A 19,750-nucleotide genomic window follows, 5' to 3' on the forward strand; every position below is an offset into this window, starting at 1 on the left:
CCCAAATCTGTTGTCCAACATTCTATATTAATTACTTTTTAGTTGTATTTTAATAATTCTTATTTCAAAGTATGTTTTAATAATTCTTATTGTTAAAAAATACCACCAAAAAAAATCAAAACAAAAATTTTTTTTATCGTTGTTGTTTTTCTACGTTAATCCAAACTTATTTTTTTCTAATAATTTTTCAATTATTTATATATTTATACGCTTTTATTTTTTTAATCTTATTTATTAACTGCTACTAATATATTATAATACACATTATTATTTATACATATTAAATTTTTAATATATAAATTTTTTTTAGTGTCTACTATACTATAATATATTTAATCTATAACATATATATATATATATATATATATATATATATATATATATATATATAATAAAAAACTAATAGTACTAATTTTTTTAAATAAATTTAGAGGGACTATAGCCACCTTAACAACCCCCTCCCCCTCCCCCTGCCCCTCCCCCCTCTTAAATCAGCCGCTGATCATGTAGATGTTCAATTTGATTTTTGAGTTTGCACTTGTGCTTTATTTTTAGTCCCAAAATTTTTAAAGTACTAATTTTAGTTTTTATGATCAATTTTATATTATTTTATTAATGTATAGCATAAAATAACATGTAAATATATCACTCAACATGTTAATAAAACAATAATAGTTAACTAGTCAGATACTAAAACAATTTATAGAATATTACAAAAATAAAAATAAAATTAATAATTTTTGAAATTTTAGTGACTAGAATATAAAATACCACCAAATTAAACCTTTATTCATTAATGCATATAATGATTTGTATTCAACAATAGAGAGTGTTAGTTGTATTAAGCAAATTCAAATAGAAAAACAAGTTAAATATAACCTGAAACTTGAGCAATTCCAAGAGCCAGACCAATTAAGGAATAAGTGAAGGACATCATTGACGAAAGTATTGAGAGCCATCTCATTTTATGAAAATTCGGAATTTGAGAAAATCCAAGTTGAATTACCCCAAACCATATTATATATCGGTTACCAGAAACATGGCATGTTTTTTTTGCATGAGAGGAATGTATGCAATTTGTCTTTGTGATTGTCCTGCCAATCAAAGCCAATAAATTGTAATCAATTTCAAACATAACTGTCTTTTTTATAACTTCTGAATAATTATGCTAAGATTCAAATAATTTTAATAAAAGACAATACATGAATTTTCTTTTAACTAGATTATATTTATTTATTTTACTAGTATTATCTAAGAGTTTAATTTACTATTAGTATAAATGAGAATACTGGATTTTTTTTTGGTGACTAAATGAGAATACTGGATTAGATATATATCATTATTTACCAACAACAAATACAAATTAGGTTAAAAAAAAAGTATAGGTAAAATATCTTTTAATTAGCTAATTTTAAACAATTGCAATTAATAATCATTAATTTTGTATTTTTTAAAAAAATAAAATTTAAATAATCACTAATTAATGATAATTAATTAGTATAGAGTACAATTTACAAATTCTTATTGACTTGTTGTTGGCTAAAAATTAGTAGAGATTGTTAAATTAATTATCTAAAATCTAGTGAAATATGACTAGTTGATTTGAGCTTAGCAAATTAATCTACTATGAGAAATTAGTTTTTTTTTATGAAAAAAATAAAGCTCAACCTTTCAATTTTTATCCATAAAAATTTAAAATTAATTAGAAGAAAAAGTGCCAAATTACTTCAACTTACGGCTCATCGTTTTAAATCATTAAAATGGACTTTTTTTAAAATAATTATCATTCAAAGTATATTAGTATATATATACATACAAATTGACCAAATGAAATCAATTTCAAAGTTTTAAAGATTTCAAAAATAAACATAAGGGTTAACTGAACTCACATCATACTAATGGCGGCCGCAATTGTATATCCTATTGAAACTCCGTAAAGATTTGCATACTGTATTATCCCACAAAAAATGGAATTTTTTCCTCCTGTAAAATAATTATGACATATCCAATATTATTTATGGAAATATTTAATTTTTAATGTATTATATTTGCTATCATAAGTTAGTTTTCTATTTTTGAAAACACTTTATAGTTTCCTATTTTTCAAAACACTTTATAATGAAATATATATGACCACTATGCTTTTTAATCATTAAATAAACTACGTAGTCACAGCAAGATAGACATTGTTTTAATTAATGTACAACTAAAATAAACACCTTAATTATACTTATACAATTAAATTTATCATAAGAAAATACCAAATTAAATATACATTTTCAAGTTGCATGTGTCATTTTTAATATTACGTGAATATGTAATTGTAATTAACAAAAAACACATAAATTCATTTATATCTCCTCAAAATGCATCATCAGATTGAAAAAGATCTGCTTGTAAATGTAAAATCCATATATAATTTAATTTTGTTTATACTTACCTAGAATGTTTTCAACCGCATCCATGTACGTGTAGTTCCTTTTGCCAGTGATGGGGTCTCCGGCACGATAACTATTGGCAAGAAAATGTGAAGTGTACAAGGTGACGAGACCGAAAATCATAACAACAAGGCCACCACTCCATCCTAGTTGTGCTATGGACCATGCTAAGGATAAAGTTCCAGATCCAATTACTGCTGTTATTATATATGAGCTTGTCATCCACATGGTTCCTGCACCAAATATAATATACATCAAATATCATAAAAAATTATATCCATTTGAATAATTAATATGTAAGTTAATAACGTTATTTACAGCTTTTTATAATAAAACACCATTGAAATTAAATCTCTTCATGTATAATCAATAAGAGCTTCGATTATTCTTCTATGATTTTCTTATAAATAAAAAAAAAAAAAGAAAAGGAAGAGATGATAATAATAACATACATGGATTAGTTTAATTTGATTTGTATTATTATTACCTGTTCGTTTTGGGCGGCCGTCGTCATCATAGAGTGAGTCATCTTGATGGTGGCTAACAGTGTGTTATGCATGTTCAGGAGACTTTAAATATAACTATTCTACCTTAGAACTAATAAGTGTAAAAGGGAATTAAATAGAAAAGAGATATAGTGCAGGGTTTGGTGGTAATCAAGGGTTTGTGTGTTATACGTTATCTTTTTGTGTCGATTGTCTCCCCACTACAGAAGTATTTTCTAGCTATGGCGCTTGTAATGTTGCGGTAATAAAGGGGAGTGAGAATTTTGTGGGATGGGTTGTTACTCACGAGGAAGATTCGGAATGCACAATATCATGCAGTTATGATGATTGATGAGTTTAACAGGAAAAAATCAAACGCATATAGAGGAGGCCTTATTGGACTGGGTTGGGGGAGAAGACGCTGGAAGGGCTTTGACGCCAGGAGGTAGGGACGCGACCCACGGGAAACAAATTACAACTGATGAAGGAGTTGGGGACGATGCGCACTGGTGATGCATCCACAAACACTTTTTGTAGAATTAAATAAAACGTGTGTGAAAAAAAAATGGCAATTTAGTTAGGAAAAAGTTTAGTAACCAAAATATTTCAGCCATAATTAGCCAAAATTTTTCATAATTCACTTCATTTATATCATTTAATATCAGTTTTATTTTTTATCTCACTCTCTTATCATTCTACTTATTACCGTTCTTATCAAATCTACTTATTAATTATATTAATTATAAAATCATATCAGTTTTTATTAGGCATTATTGTAATCAATAATTATGTTACAGTAGTTTATTATTATCATATTTAAAATAAACATCATAACAGTTTATAATTTAAAAAAATATCACCATCGTCAATCCAATATAAAAATAAAAAATGCAAAAAAAAAAATCAAATTTGTAATTAATTTTTTTAAGAAATTAAAGGAAAGAAGAAAGAAGATGAGAAGAAAGAGTTAACTAACTACCTCGTGATTAATCAAAATGAAAATTTAAAAAAAAAATGGCACTAGCACTTGAATTTAGCTTTTGTCTGAAGTACGGGAGAAAGAGCCTGTGCTATCCTTTTCTGCTTTTCAATCTGTGACACAACAAAGAAAATGACCAAACATACATTACAAAGGTTTATTTAATGTCTATACTCACTACTGCTTTTCAAAGGGTGCGTAACTAAATATATATCATTTCTTTCATTTCTTTATTATTATTATTATTATAATAAATAGCTGAGTACCTTTATTAGCTTATACCAAACATGAAAGGTTTTCCAATAATAATAATAATGTATTTATTTGACATATGGACTACTAATAAATTTATCTCAACTTATTTATATATCTATTCCAATTAGTAATTCTCAAATTAAGCAATGATATGTTAATTTCTTCTTCTAAATGAATAATTTTTAAAACAAAAAATAAAAATTATTTTTAAATTAAGAAAAGTATCCATATATGTATCATTGCTTAATTCATTTTAGAATTGGTTAAAATAAATTTAAAGATTATTAAAGAACTTGAATCTAAGCAAGTTGAAATATCTTGTCAGTTGTGGCCAAATCATTTAAAGGGAGGGACCCTACTCCTCTAAGTGAGGATTCAAGTTGAACAAATCATGTCAAATTAAAACCTTTCTGGTACACACAACAAGCCTTAAAAGGAGAAATCTAGAAGGCTCATCATTGAACTTTAGAGCACACAAACAAATCTGTCACCACATTATGACAAATATATATGTATGAAATTTCTCAATCAATATCAATATATTTGATAGGAAAGCTTTCACATATACCACACCACTTTAGTGGAAATCTGCTATTCCATGTACGGTCCGTTTTCAAGTTAATCATTTGTTTTTTACTGTATACGGAAATTACCAAAAAATCCCTAAAATGATACCTAAAATGACAAAAAAGCCTAATCTAATAAGCGACTTTCATGATACGTTAAATTGAGTCTGCGGCGAATTGAGCCAAATTATTGTTCCAATGGCTTGAAGTTATTGGATAGCATTTCGGACTTGTAGTGCTGGGCAAATTCTAAAAAATTTATTGCAAATTATTTGGCCATAATTTCACCATTTTTCTCACTTGTGTCCAATCATAATTTTTCTACAATACAACTATCCTCCAAATAAAATTAAAAAAAAAAACCAAAAAATCATTAAAATTTATTATTTTTTATTATTAATTAGTAGAATAAAATGTTATTGGATTATTAAACTAAAATAACTGAGTCGATGGCTAAAAATAATGACAAAAAATAATAAATTTTAATGAGGAGTGCTAGGAAGTCAGTAGATTTTGTGATTTGTAGTTATTAATTAGTCATCATTAGTATTTTTAATGGTATAAGATTACATCTAATAGTGGAGGATTACTCACTTTTCTTTTATTAGTTAAGTAAGGACTAAATTTAAATAAAAATACTAACTTCCTAGACTTTCTCAATTACCTTCTATCAGTCTAACAATTTTCAAAATTCAATACACATTTATTAATAAGTGGTTGGGTACTAAATTTATCATAAAAATCTAAAATAGTACCAAAATTTAATAACACAAATTACGCTAAGCCAATCATCACCATTTAATAAGAAAATAGAAATTTTAAGATCTAACCACTCACCAAGATTTAATAAGGAATGACATAGCTACTAAACTATAGTAGTAGATTCTCATTATTTAGTATATTTATGTAGAAAAATAAATATATACAATGATTCTTATCGAATCAATCACTTATAATCATTTATAAAATTTTTATACATTTTATTTGAGGTTAGAGATAAGAGTAAATTAAGCTAAACTGACTCAAAATTCAAATTCAGGTCATCAAAAATTCACGATTTGAGCTTAAACTCACAAATTGATTTAAATAATAATATAAACATAATCAATAATTTTATATATAAATAAATTATAACTTATATATATTATTTATCTATCAATTATAATTTATTTCTTATTTTAAATTATACGTAAAAAGATCGATGACTATAAAATTTTATATCAAAACATTAATTAAATTTATTACGTTTTAGTTCATCTTTTATTCAACCTCTAATAAAATAAAAAAAAATATTTTAATTTAGATGTGACAAAATAAAAAGCACTGCACACTCGTTTTAATAGGCTTCCGTACTAAAAAATCCGGAAACTGGGGACCTTAGGTGGCCAATAGACTCCCAAAAGTTTAAAAAGTTAGTAATATTAATTTAATTATATGTTAATATGTAAGTGTGTGTTAGTATGTATTGTTTACTTATGAAATTTTTTGTTAATATACTATAATGACGGATTAGTATAATCATTTTTATCTATTTATGAATAGTGTATAATTAAAAATAATACAAATTAATAACTTAAAAGCTTAAATAATAAAAATGTTATATTTTAGTTGAGACTCGAGATTTTTTTTTTTTTTGTGTTTATATTTATTATTTCTTGTACAAATGCTTTGATATCTTAAATGTTTATATAATTATTTATTTATAAATTCATTGTCCAATATACTTTTTGAATTGGATTTGAGTCATGCTTAGTATAGATTTAACTTGGCATAAAGACATAATTTATAAATAAAGTACTCATTTTAAAGTGAAATTAATAAAAAATATTATATTTTTATATTGTAATTGATCTTTTTATAATATATAATGTTATTTTTAATTTAAAATAATTTGTATATAAATATTATATAATTATTAAATATAATCTTTACAAATAAGATTTTATAAATTTATTATATAAAATTCACAAAATTATATATATTGAATTGACCTAATATAAATTGTTGTTTTTAAATTGTCACCACAAAACACTTGTTGTTTTTATATTAAGTTAGACTAAAATTTGAATATTTAAAATAAATCTAACAAAATATTAATATTTTATTGCAATACACTCATCACTGTTACAAATTACAATAATCTACACAGTATTTTGTTTGCATATCCAAGGTCCATCAAACCATTAAAAAAAAATTCCTTAACCCAATATTTTTCAATTGGCTCCCCAGCAATTAGGCAACCGACTTCCCACTATCCACAATGGCTTGATGCGTTTAGGAAAACACAAGGGTAATTCCGTAATTAACAACATGGTGCTTTTGGATAAGGGTATCACAGGTTGAAGGTTTTTCTTGCACTCCCTTTTTATGGAGTATATTGCAAATTTCTGGCAATCAATCATGTCCATTACAATATTTTAATATAAATTTGGACGCTTACAAATAATGGAATAGCAGATTTCCAATAAAGTAGTTTGGTACCTCTGAAAACTTTCCTATTTGATATATGGTATGGACAAGTGCAACAATGAGGTAGGGGTCCACTAATGAAAGAGTGAGAGAGAGAGAGAGAAGAAGTTTCATGATCCACTAAAAAGTGAAGTCTTTGTGATTCCGGTTTCAACAGTAATAATAAAGTGCACTGTGTAATGTGTATCTCGAAACCCTTTTGCTTTCAACTGTCCAACTCTTTCACTTTCAGCAATAATAATAATAACTACACACTTCACCCACTTCAAACTTCAGACTTAGGTTAGGTTAGGTTACATACTTAGATTCCAAGGAGCCATCCAATCTAGTTTGGCTTTATGTGCTTCAATTTTTTCACCATCTCTATCTCATCCTGAATTTCACTTTTGTTACTATTAATCTGTTTTAGTATTTTTTTAAATTAATGAAATAATTAAGTAGTTGAAAACAATAATAAATTTAATTTTAATATACTAATAATAATGTAAAAAATATTTGCAAATATAATATTATATAACAAAATTAGTTATTTTTAACAAATTAATGTGTGAATGACTATTTAAACGAATGGATATGATTAAATAACGGTAGAAATTAAACTTAAAATCTTAAATAATGTCACATCTAATTATAAAATTTATGTAGTATAATACATTGCATTGTTATATGTTCATATTAATAGGCAAGATTTGTTTACAGAATTGGTAATAAACGAATTTCAAATTCCATACAAATTTGAGTTCAATCATTTTTATTTACGGGTGTAAAATTATTTCAGTGAGGTATCAATAAATATTTTTATAAGTATTGAAAAAGTCTGAAAACAAATTCTATAATATAATTTGAGTTCAATTTTCCTTACCAATATACGAACATTTAAGCAAGTGATTGGTAAATACATTTATAAGCACCTAAAAAACTTGAAAGCATTCCTTGGTTCTAAACTTCTAATGGAAAAATCAATGTTCCATCTATAACCATGTGTTGCAGATACATCAAATTTTATAGCTCTAAATCCAAGGTGTTGCAGGGTAGTAGAGAACTTGTGGTACCAGGCCCTTGGTGCCTGCTTCAGGCCATAGAGTGCCTTCATGAGTTTGCATACTAACTGACCATCTCCTTGTTCATAGCCTCTTGGTTGCCTCATGTATACATCTTCAGTTAAATCACCATGGAGGAATGCATTGTTCAAGTCCAGCTGTATGATTGTCCAACTTCTACTTAAGGCCAAGGTAAGCACAATTCGAATCGAGGTGGGTTTGACAACAGGGCTGTATGTCTCAGTGAAATCGAAGCCTGGCCTTTGTGAAAAGTCCTGTGCCACCAACTTGGCTTTGTATTTTTGGAGGCTGCAATCGGAGTTATACTTAACACGAAATACCCACCTGCTGCCTACTGCTTCTCTTCCTTTTGGTAAGGGAACTAGCTTCCAAGTATGGTTTTGGAGTAGAGCATTGTATTCTGCATCCATGGCAGCCTTCCAGGCTGGATTTATTAAGGCATCTCTTACTGATCTCGGTTCAAGTTGAGCACTGAAGACCCTAGGCTTAAACACTCCATTCTTACTTCTTGTGACCATGGGATGAATATTTTGTGGTGCAGGCAGGGGTTCCTCTGCTAGAGGGAGAACAATTTCAAGGTCTGAGATAGGGATTGGGATTGGTGTGGCTGATGGTGCTGATGGTATAGGGAAAGAGGTGAGATTGGGTGTTTGTTGTGAATGATGGGTTAGGATTAGAGTTTTGAATTATTTGTCTATATAAAAAGATTGATATGAGAATTTAAAATTTTTTAAAAATTATTCTGTTTGTATTAATTAATAAGAATAGAAATTAATTTGTCTAATTTTTTTTATAAAAGTTTGACGAAAATAAAAGATTAAAAACTGATTTAGTAATTTAAATTTGTTAAAAACTAAATTGATAGACTACAAGTTTTTAAGAACAGATTTGGTATATTATTTTAAGATTACATTATTAGCCTTTTACATTTTACATTTTACATTTTCCTTCATCATTACTAAAAAATGAAATAAAACATATACTACTATAATTCAATGTCATTGTTGCTATTGGTGTCTATCCGTAGATAATATATTATTATAGGTTGAGTCTATAACTTTTTATTAAAAAAAATATATGGAATATGAATTATAAAACTTATATTATATAAAGTAAATTTTATATATTTATATAGAATTTAAAATAGATAGTTATTTAAGTTCTTCATAGATGTTAGGCTTAAACACTATATAACTACACTTTTATAAACAATTTGACCAACAAGCATCTAATACAAGTTTGTGTGACCTACTAAAAGTACATGAGCTTCACAAACTTATATTAGAGGATTATTAATGGTAGTGATTGTCAATTATAATTTTGTATAAAAAAAAATGAATCACAAATATAAAACCCATTTGGAACCACTTGAAGAGTTGGAGTTCATGCATCATCCATTCAAATAGGGATAACAATTTACAAAAGAAGAAAGTGCCAAAAGTGAACAGTGTTATATTTTTCTGTATGATATTCATCATCACACTGTTTTATTAGTGATGAAGCAGCCAGACATGCTTTTTCCATGTGTCTGTCTCACACTGCCCTTCTAAGGTTGAGTGTATCAGAATGAATGCAGTGTTCAAATTTCAAGATTCTTATTCAGACATTGAGCTGCGCGCAATGCCAAAAATAGGACCATGAAAATTTTTTTCCCACCATTTGTATATTCAATATTAAAGGTAATTTAGTATATAATATTAAAACGGTGAAAACGGTCGTTTTAGTGTATAATTCTTTCGGTTATAAAATTTATCTTTTTTCATAATTATTTGCACATTAATTATTTATTTGAATAATTAAATAATATTAAAGGTAATTTAATAAGGAATGATTCTACTATAATACAATTTAATAATTTTTATTATTTAACGTTTCTCAATTTTTTAATTTACAGAAACAGATTAAACAGTTATTTAATTCCTCAGATGCTTTGCAACTTTTTCATGTCTCCATTACCCTTTAATTGTGAATTATAGTTTCAAAACAATTATTTTACATAGTCATATTCAAAACTCAATGTAATTAGGGTAATGCTAGGTAGCCAAAAAATAATTACAATATAGAAATGTCATGTAAAAATTGCTATTCTCTTGATAAGCAAGTGATATACACCTCCTTATCGCTTATCCTCCTTATCACCTATCATTTTGTGATTGTATCCTGCACTTTTGGTGGCATGCTAAACATATATTTAGTGTTTTTAACCTTTTTTTTTTTCACAAAATACTAAAAATAAAAAACAGCAACTCAAACAAAAGAGTGTTCTAATTATTTGGTCTGCATGAGTCCAATAATGTGTGATTGTCTTTTTACAATTAAACACCATATTTTCACCAAGTTAGTGTTTAGTTTGGTCAAGTTCATGTGGACATGGTGTTTGTTGCACTTGTCCATACCATATATCAAATATATTGATATTGATTGAGAAATTTCATACATATATATTTGTCATAATGTGGTGACAGATTTGTTTGTGTGCTCTAAAGTTCAATGATGAGCCTTCTAGATTTCTCCTTTTAAGGCTTGTTGTGTGTACCAGAAAGGTTTTAATTTGACATGATTTGTTCAACTTGAATCCTCACTTAGAGGAGTAGGGTCCCTCCCTTTAAATGATTTGGCCACAACTGACAAGATATTTCAACTTGTGTGCGTGATGGACTGGGGGGTGGTACCTGCAAAGACATTCCGATGCCTAAGTTAGCAAGAGTGTGAGCAGGTTTAGAGAGTATTGGGCTTAGAGATACCTGAGTGGTGTCAGTGTATTTATAGGAGTGAACCCATAACCACCGTTGGCGTAGTTCCACCTTTTTAGGTGGATAACCGTTCCCATATCTTAGGGAGGTTAAGATATGGCTCTATGAAGTGGTTAGAGAGATTCTAGGGGCAGTTACTTATTTGAATAAGTGTTATCTGCCAGCTAACCCTCATATTCGACTTCTTCGGAGCAGGTCGTGTTGAGTACCGACTTCCAGGGATGAAGGCTGGTACTGGGTGAAGGCCAACCCTTTGGGTTGGGCTTCTTTTACTTGGACCCTGAGCCTTTATTATTGGGCCAGGGTATGAACAAATAATAATAATAATAATAATAATAATGGAATAAAATAGAAAAGATAAGACAAAAGAACATTTTAAGTAGGCCCATTTTAGTAATTACATGTTTAAAAATAATTTTGATTATTACTATTTAAACATTATTAATTTGTCAAACTATGTCAATATTAATTTTTCTCATAATAGATCTTATTATTCAGTATCTTATAAAAAAGAAAAATGGCCAAACCAAAAAAATAAATAAATAATCAAAACAAAATAAGAATGAAAAGTGATAAAAAAAAAATGATTAATATTTCAATAGAATGATTGTGCGGTAATAATAAAAATTAGTTAATGAAAAATACAACTAATAAGTAGTAATTAACATAAAATGTTAGATAAAGAGACTTGAGCTACAAATTTGCACTGAATGGTTTATATGTCTTAAGATCAAGCAAGACACCAACTATGGACCCAACAAGAGCAGCAAGTGTTACCATGAGACAAAACATACTTAAACTTTGCAAAAGAATCCAACTCCCACTCCATTTTGGGATCTTCTTCTGCTTGATATGCATTTCCACCGGAAAATAAACTGTTAAGGGCCAAAACCCTAATGCCCCAATCACTCCCAATATATCATTAAAGAACGGAATTAACATTGCTATAAGAGTGCTTACCACAACATACAATGATCTCCAAACTAGTCTAAATATGTTTAGATTGTATGAGGATAAAAATGGGATTTGAACTTTGTGTTCTTTTCCGAGTATTTCCCATTTTTTTGTTGCCCGTTCTTCAATAAATGCAAAGAGGGGTTGGGAATAAACTTGGTATGCTCCCGCAAGTTAAATGAGGAGTGTTAAATTTGCAATGTCAACGAGCCAAAATGGTTTATCAAATGCTGTGAGTAAGTTTCCTGGTGCTGAGTTTCCAAATGCACCATAACCTATACACCCACAAAGAACGTAGAATGTTGTGGTCGTTGCAATACTCAAATTTATAGCCCTCTTCATTGTTCTTACTTTCAATGGAGATTTTATAGTATCCTGTTCAGTCAGTGTATTATTATCCAAAATGTTTGGTAAGCAAAAAAAAATCAACAAAAAAACAGACAATTAATGAATGCTAAATAAAGCAAGTTCTGGCTGTTTTTTTTGTCTCCCTATTATTATATGAAAAAGTCGACGGGGCCAGCAATTTTTGTGTTTTCTGGCCAGCACTTAACCATCAAAATAAAAGTGAGTGATCCTCCATCATTAGATGTAATCTCATACCATTAAAAACACTATTGATGGCCAATTGATGGTTACAAAACACCAAAATTGCTGCCTCCTAGCATTCCTCTTATTATATACTAATTAATTTACATGTAAAAAAAAAAGGTAGTCTTTTCTATTATTTTTTAAAATTAAATTTTTTGACCAAGTTAGTATATTGAATAACAATTATATTAGACATATAAAAAATAGTTATTCATATAAAATATATATTGAAATACAAAATATATTTTAAAATAAATTAAATAATACATGTATTTATACACAAATGGATTAAGTTTATCCAAAATGAAAAAAATAATAAAATAATAAAATAGGACTCGCATATAATGAGAGTTATAAATTAAATAGTAATTAACTCTTCATTTTATTATTTTACTAATTTTTTATTTTAGATGACACCAAAACTATTTTTTTTTGTATAAATAGCATTTTTTTGCATAACTAATATATTTAGAATACAGTTGTGTTTAAATACATACAGTTTTTTGGTTGGTTACTATATTGGTTCCTTATATTTTTTTCTTGTGTTTAAATACATTTTTTTCCAATGTATTAATGGAGTGGCATTTATTTTAAAACTAATGATTAATATATAGAAAAAAAGGGTATACCTGAATTTCAATGAGAATATCAGAAAAGGAATATGCAAAGGCTATGTTGCCAAGAGCTTGAAATATTGCCCACACTTTTTTGGCGTGTGTTTCTGCTTCAGCTCCTGCTATGGTACCCTTGAAACCACGGTTTTCTGTTTTAAGATCCAAACAAACAAAATATTAGGCAACAATTATCAAATGTTTTCAGATCATAAATTACTTTTTATCTTCTATTATTATCATAACCAGTGATGCATTCAAAAATTTTATACAAAAAGGAGGCAAAGTAAATATAAAATAAATTAAAATATAACATAATAAAAAATTAATAAAATATAATTTATAGTATATAAGTCAAAATTAATAATTATATTATATAGAAATTAACATTTAACTATATATTTTAGGATTTTAGTAATTTTAAATTTATTTTGTGATATTTTATATAACTAAAATTATCAATTTATCATCTAAAATAAAATTTAAAGTATTCTCTTTTTTAACATATATAATTATATAATCTGCTAAAAGTTCGTCTTTCATCTTATTTCAAAGTCTGTTTTAATAATTCTTATTGTTAAAAAACTCTGTTCAATTGTTACGGTTGTCATTAAAAAAATCAAAACAAAAATTTTTTTTATCGTTGTTGTTTTTCTACGTTAATCCAAACTTATTTTTTTCTAATAATTTTTCAATTATTTATATATTTATACGCTTTTATTTTTTTAATCTTATTTATTAACTGCTACTAATATATTATAATACACATTATTATTTATACATATTAAATTTTTAATATATAAATTTTTTTTAGTGTCTACTATACTATACTATAAAAATTATTTTTAAATTAAGAAAAGTATCCATATATGTATCATTGCTTAATTCATTTTAGAATTGGTTAAAATAAATTTAAAGATTATTAAAGAACTTGAATCTAAGCAAGTTGAAATATCTTGTCAGTTGTGGCCAAATCATTTAAAGGGAGGGACCCTACTCCTCTAAGTGAGGATTCAAGTTGAACAAATCATGTCAAATTAAAACCTTTCTGGTACACACAACAAGCCTTAAAAGGAGAAATCTAGAAGGCTCATCATTGAACTTTAGAGCACACAAACAAATCTGTCACCACATTATGACAAATATATATGTATGAAATTTCTCAATCAATATCAATATATTTGATATATGGTATGGACAAGTGCAACAAACACCATGTCCACATGAACTTGACCAAACTAAACACTAACTTGGTGAAAATATGGTGTTTAATTGTAAAAAGACAATCACACATTATTGGACTCATGCAGACCAAATAATTAGAACACTCTTTTGTTTGAGTTGCTGTTTTTTATTTTTAGTATTTTGTGAAAAAAAAAAAGGTTAAAAACACTAAATATATGTTTAGCATGCCACCAAAAGTGCAGGATACAATCACAAAATGATAGGTGATAAGGAGGATAAGCGATAAGGAGGTGTATATCACTTGCTTATCAAGAGAATAGCAATTTTTACATGACATTTCTATATTGTAATTATTTTTTGGCTACCTAGCATTACCCTAATTACATTGAGTTTTGAATATGACTATGTAAAATAATTGTTTTGAAACTATAATTCACAATTAAAGGGTAATGGAGACATGAAAAAGTTGCAAAGCATCTGAGGAATTAAATAACTGTTTAATCTGTTTCTGTAAATTAAAAAATTGAGAAACGTTAAATAATAAAAATTATTAAATTGTATTATAGTAGAATCATTCCTTATTAAATTACCTTTAATATTATTTAATTATTCAAATAAATAATTAATGTGCAAATAATTATGAAAAAAGATAAATTTTATAACCGAAAGAATTATACACTAAAACGACCGTTTTCACCGTTTTAATATTATATACTAAATTACCTTTAATATTGAATATACAAATGGTGGGAAAAAAATTTTCATGGTCCTATTTTTGGCATTGCGCGCAGCTCAATGTCTGAATAAGAATCTTGAAATTTGAACACTGCATTCATTCTGATACACTCAACCTTAGAAGGGCAGTGTGAGACAGACACATGGAAAAAGCATGTCTGGCTGCTTCATCACTAATAAAACAGTGTGATGATGAATATCATACAGAAAAATATAACACTGTTCACTTTTGGCACTTTCTTCTTTTGTAAATTGTTATCCCTATTTGAATGGATGATGCATGAACTCCAACTCTTCAAGTGGTTCCAAATGGGTTTTATATTTGTGATTCATTTTTTTTTATACAAAATTATAATTGACAATCACTACCATTAATAATCCTCTAATATAAGTTTGTGAAGCTCATGTACTTTTAGTAGGTCACACAAACTTGTATTAGATGCTTGTTGGTCAAATTGTTTATAAAAGTGTAGTTATATAGTGTTTAAGCCTAACATCTATGAAGAACTTAAATAACTATCTATTTTAAATTCTATATAAATATATAAAATTTACTTTATATAATATAAGTTTTATAATTCATATTCCATATATTTTTTTTAATAAAAAGTTATAGACTCAACCTATAATAATATATTATCTACGGATAGACACCAATAGCAACAATGACATTGAATTATAGTAGTATATGTTTTATTTCATTTTTTAGTAATGATGAAGGAAAATGTAAAATGTAAAATGTAAAAGGCTAATAATGTAATCTTAAAATAATATACCAAATCTGTTCTTAAAAACTTGTAGTCTATCAATTTAGTTTTTAACAAATTTAAATTACTAAATCAGTTTTTAATCTTTTATTTTCGTCAAACTTTTATAAAAAAAATTAGACAAATTAATTTCTATTCTTATTAATTAATACAAACAGAATAATTTTTAAAAAATTTTAAATTCTCATATCAATCTTTTTATATAGACAAATAATTTGATGTGTGAATTAATTTGTTTAATAAAATAAAAGCTTAAGAAGTAATTTAGTGACTAAAATTTGTTAAAAACTAAATATCCAACTAAAATTTGTTAGGAACTTATTTGGAGCATTACTCAAAATATTATTATTATTATGCAATTTTTTAGAATATAATATGATCAGTACTCAGCAGAGCCGATGTATAAGCTCAAAAAGGCTGATGATGAATGCTTTGGTTTCAGTTTGAAAACGTTTACCAGTTCTCACTTCTCAATCGTCATCACTGAAAATTTGATCAGATTTTAAACATTCTGGCCAGTGTCTCACATGCATGTCTGTTCAAGAGATTCCTCACTTCACTTCTAGCCAAGTTGTTTGTGATTTGTTATTAATCATAAGATTCTCTAGATTCAGAATTAAAATGATTATGAAAAAATAAGAATAATATCTTACCCTTGCTAATATGACAATTTATAATCATGTCTCCTTTGTTAGTTTAGATCATCTGGAGCGAAAAAATTAATAAAAAGTGAAGGATTAATTATTGTTAATTTTATCTTTTTTATAAAATATGTGTCTTATTATCTTAATTTAAGAATAATTAATTTTTTTATTTTAAAAGATCTTAATTCTGTTAGTGGATGTCGACTCTTACAAAATCCAACTACTATATTATTCTCTTAATGAGTTTTGAAATCGAATCATTTTAAGGATTAAATAGAGTTGTAATATAAAAACTCTTAACAATTATTCAGTTAAAATAATTATATTTATTATGAAAAAATTCAAATGACACAAATAAGTGTTAGCTTCCATATTTAATTTTTTTTCTATCTTTAACAAATTAAATTTTTATGGATTAAAAAATAAAAAATAAACAAGAAATTCAATAATAATAAAACCAATTTTTAATTAATTAGATTGTCTATCAATAGTAAAATTCATGACAAACTTTGAATAAACCCAAATATAATTACGATTTACGAAGCTTCCTTAAACCTAAATTCTAGTTAAATAAAATAGATTATCGTAAGGACATATTAAACTTTATCAAGACACAATTGTAAAAAAAAAAAAAAAAAAAAAAAGACATTTAATGGTATGGATAAAATGACAAAAATGAATGGTTTGTTAAGGTTGAAGAATTCAATTTCAACAATGAGGTAGGGGTCCACTAATGAAAGAGTGAGAGAGAGAGAGAGAGAAGAAGTTTCATGATCCACTAAAAAGTGAAGTCTTTGTGATTCCGGTTTCAACAGTAATAATAAAGTGCACTGTGTAATGTGTATCTCGAAACCCTTTTGCTTTCAACTGTCCAACTCTTTCACTTTCAGCAATAATAATAATAACTACACACTTCACCCACTTCAAACTTCAGACTTAGGTTAGGTTAGGTTACATACTTAGATTCCAAGGAGCCATCCAATCTAGTTTGGCTTTATGTGCTTCAATTTTTTCACCATCTCTATCTCATCCTGAATTTCACTTTTGTTACTATTAATCTGTTTTAGTATTTTTTTAAATTAATGAAATAATTAAGTAGTTGAAAACAATAATAAATTTAATTTTAATATACTAATAATAATGTAAAAAATATTTGCAAATATAATATTATATAACAAAATTAGTTATTTTTAACAAATTAATGTGTGAATGACTATTTAAACGAATGGATATGATTAAATAACGGTATAAATTAAACTTAAAATCTAACACTAAAAGATAAATTAGGATAATTTTTGTAAATATAGATTAAATTATAGAAGAGATTAAAAAATTATTTGTAAATTATATAGATTAAATTTTGCTGTGATATTAACTTAAGGACTTAATGTATAAACTCTTTAAATGAATCATGATTAAAAATAAATTCCTTAAGAAGTAATCTTTGTCTCTAATTAGATCATCTTAAGAAACACCCTTAAATCAATTATGTTTAAAGATGTTAATATATTAATATTTATTATCTTATTTTATATTATATTGAAAAAAATATTTATAAATACTTTTAAAATGTTAAATTATCAATAATCATACTTTATTTTAATAACCTTTTAATCTCTTGATGTCAAAGAGACACCGACATTAATTATTATGATGATTATCTTATCAAATATTGGTGGTAGCAACTAACAGAAAGAATCACTATTTCTTTTCCCAATGGAATTTATAAAGTGAATATCATAATATAACATGTAAAATTTAAGTGTAACAAAAAAAAAAATATGTAAAAAAAAAGTTTTTATTGATATAAACTTGAGAGAATTCTTTTCCCCAAAATAGTGGTCCAATTTCCAATTTTCTTTCATCATTCCTCAACCTTCAGTTCATCCTCACAAGTCACAGTTCTCAAAGTTCATGCCATCCACAAACGCTTCATAAATTGTTTCACTGCCCGAAACCGCAAGTCACCAATTATCGAGCTAGCCAACCTCATTAAAATCGCTAATTAGTAATTAATTTATGGTTTTTCTTCTTTTTTTTTAAATAATGTCAATTAATAATATATTCATGTATATTCATTATCTATTATATATTATTAATTTTATAATAAAAGTATAGTACATAAAATTTTTTATTATCATTAAATTAAAATCTTTTTTCTAAAATTAAAAAGATTTTTTATTTCTCTTTTTTTTATTAATTATTAATTTTAATTTAAAATCTAAAATATATCACATGATATTTTCTCATTACAGTTAATGTTAAAATTAATTATATAGAATAAAAAATATTTTTTGTTTCTAATGTTTGTAACTTTTTTTAAAAAAATATTTCTAATATTTAATTGTATTTAATTTTGTTATTAATATTTTCGGTTTATATTAAAATTATCCCTGGATATTAATTCCATCTGAAATATTAGAGACAAAATTAAAAATATTTAGAGATAATTTTAAAACAAATTAAAAACGTTAAGGATAAAATTAAATAAATAAAAAAAATTAAGAACAAAATTGAATAAAATTAAACGTTAAGAATATTTTTAAAAAAATTACAAATCTTAAAAATAAAAAATATATTTTACCATATTATATATTATTAATTTGACAATAAAAATATCACATAATACTTTATCTCATTGTAATTAAAATAAAAAAATTTTCTCTAAAATTGAGAAATTTTTTTTGTCTTTTATCCACTCACTCTATCTCTCTTGACTTTTAAATCAATATACCAAAATTTCTAAAACTTATTATCAAAATGTTATTCCTTTCAAACTATTTATTCAGATATCATTATTTTATTTATCAATGTGGCACTTTTTTTTTTTTTTTTGTATTCTGACTGAAAGACGTCTATTCATCAAAAGACACTAAAATAAAACATAAATATCATATCACTTTTTTTCTCTTATTTGATAAAATCTTTAAAATTTACTACAAAAATTATTAAATATTATTAAATTTTAAAATTTTATAATAAAAATCAAATATTAAAATATAATTTATTTTAAAAACTTTGTCCGTAATAATATGACCGACAAAAATAGTTGTCATGTACAAATAGAAGTGACCCTATAATATTCCAACATAAGAAAATCAACCTAGTTTAAATACATAACCAAAAAGTATGGAACATGAATGAATAATCAAATTTTAAAGGCACAATAATCATACATTAGAAATAAAGCAATCAACCTTGTAACATGATATGACAAGGGTTTGATTAATAAAATGAGTGTTTGTTAGATTTTGTCT

The 19,750-nt window shown here is 26.0% G+C and overlaps 1 pseudogene; it reads right to left on the reverse strand.

The window, feature by feature from the left end:
• Positions 1-11,699: 11,699 nt before the first annotated feature.
• LOC110265394 (amino acid permease 4 pseudogene) lies at positions 11,700-12,302 on the reverse strand (annotated as a pseudogene).
• Positions 12,303-19,750: the final 7,448 nt, after the last annotated feature.

The sequence above is a fragment of the Arachis ipaensis genome, chromosome B8, assembly GCF_059453495.1.
Source record: "Arachis ipaensis isolate K30076 ecotype BB chromosome B8, ASM5945349v1, whole genome shotgun sequence".
Lineage (NCBI taxonomy): Eukaryota > Viridiplantae > Streptophyta > Magnoliopsida > Fabales > Fabaceae > Arachis > Arachis ipaensis.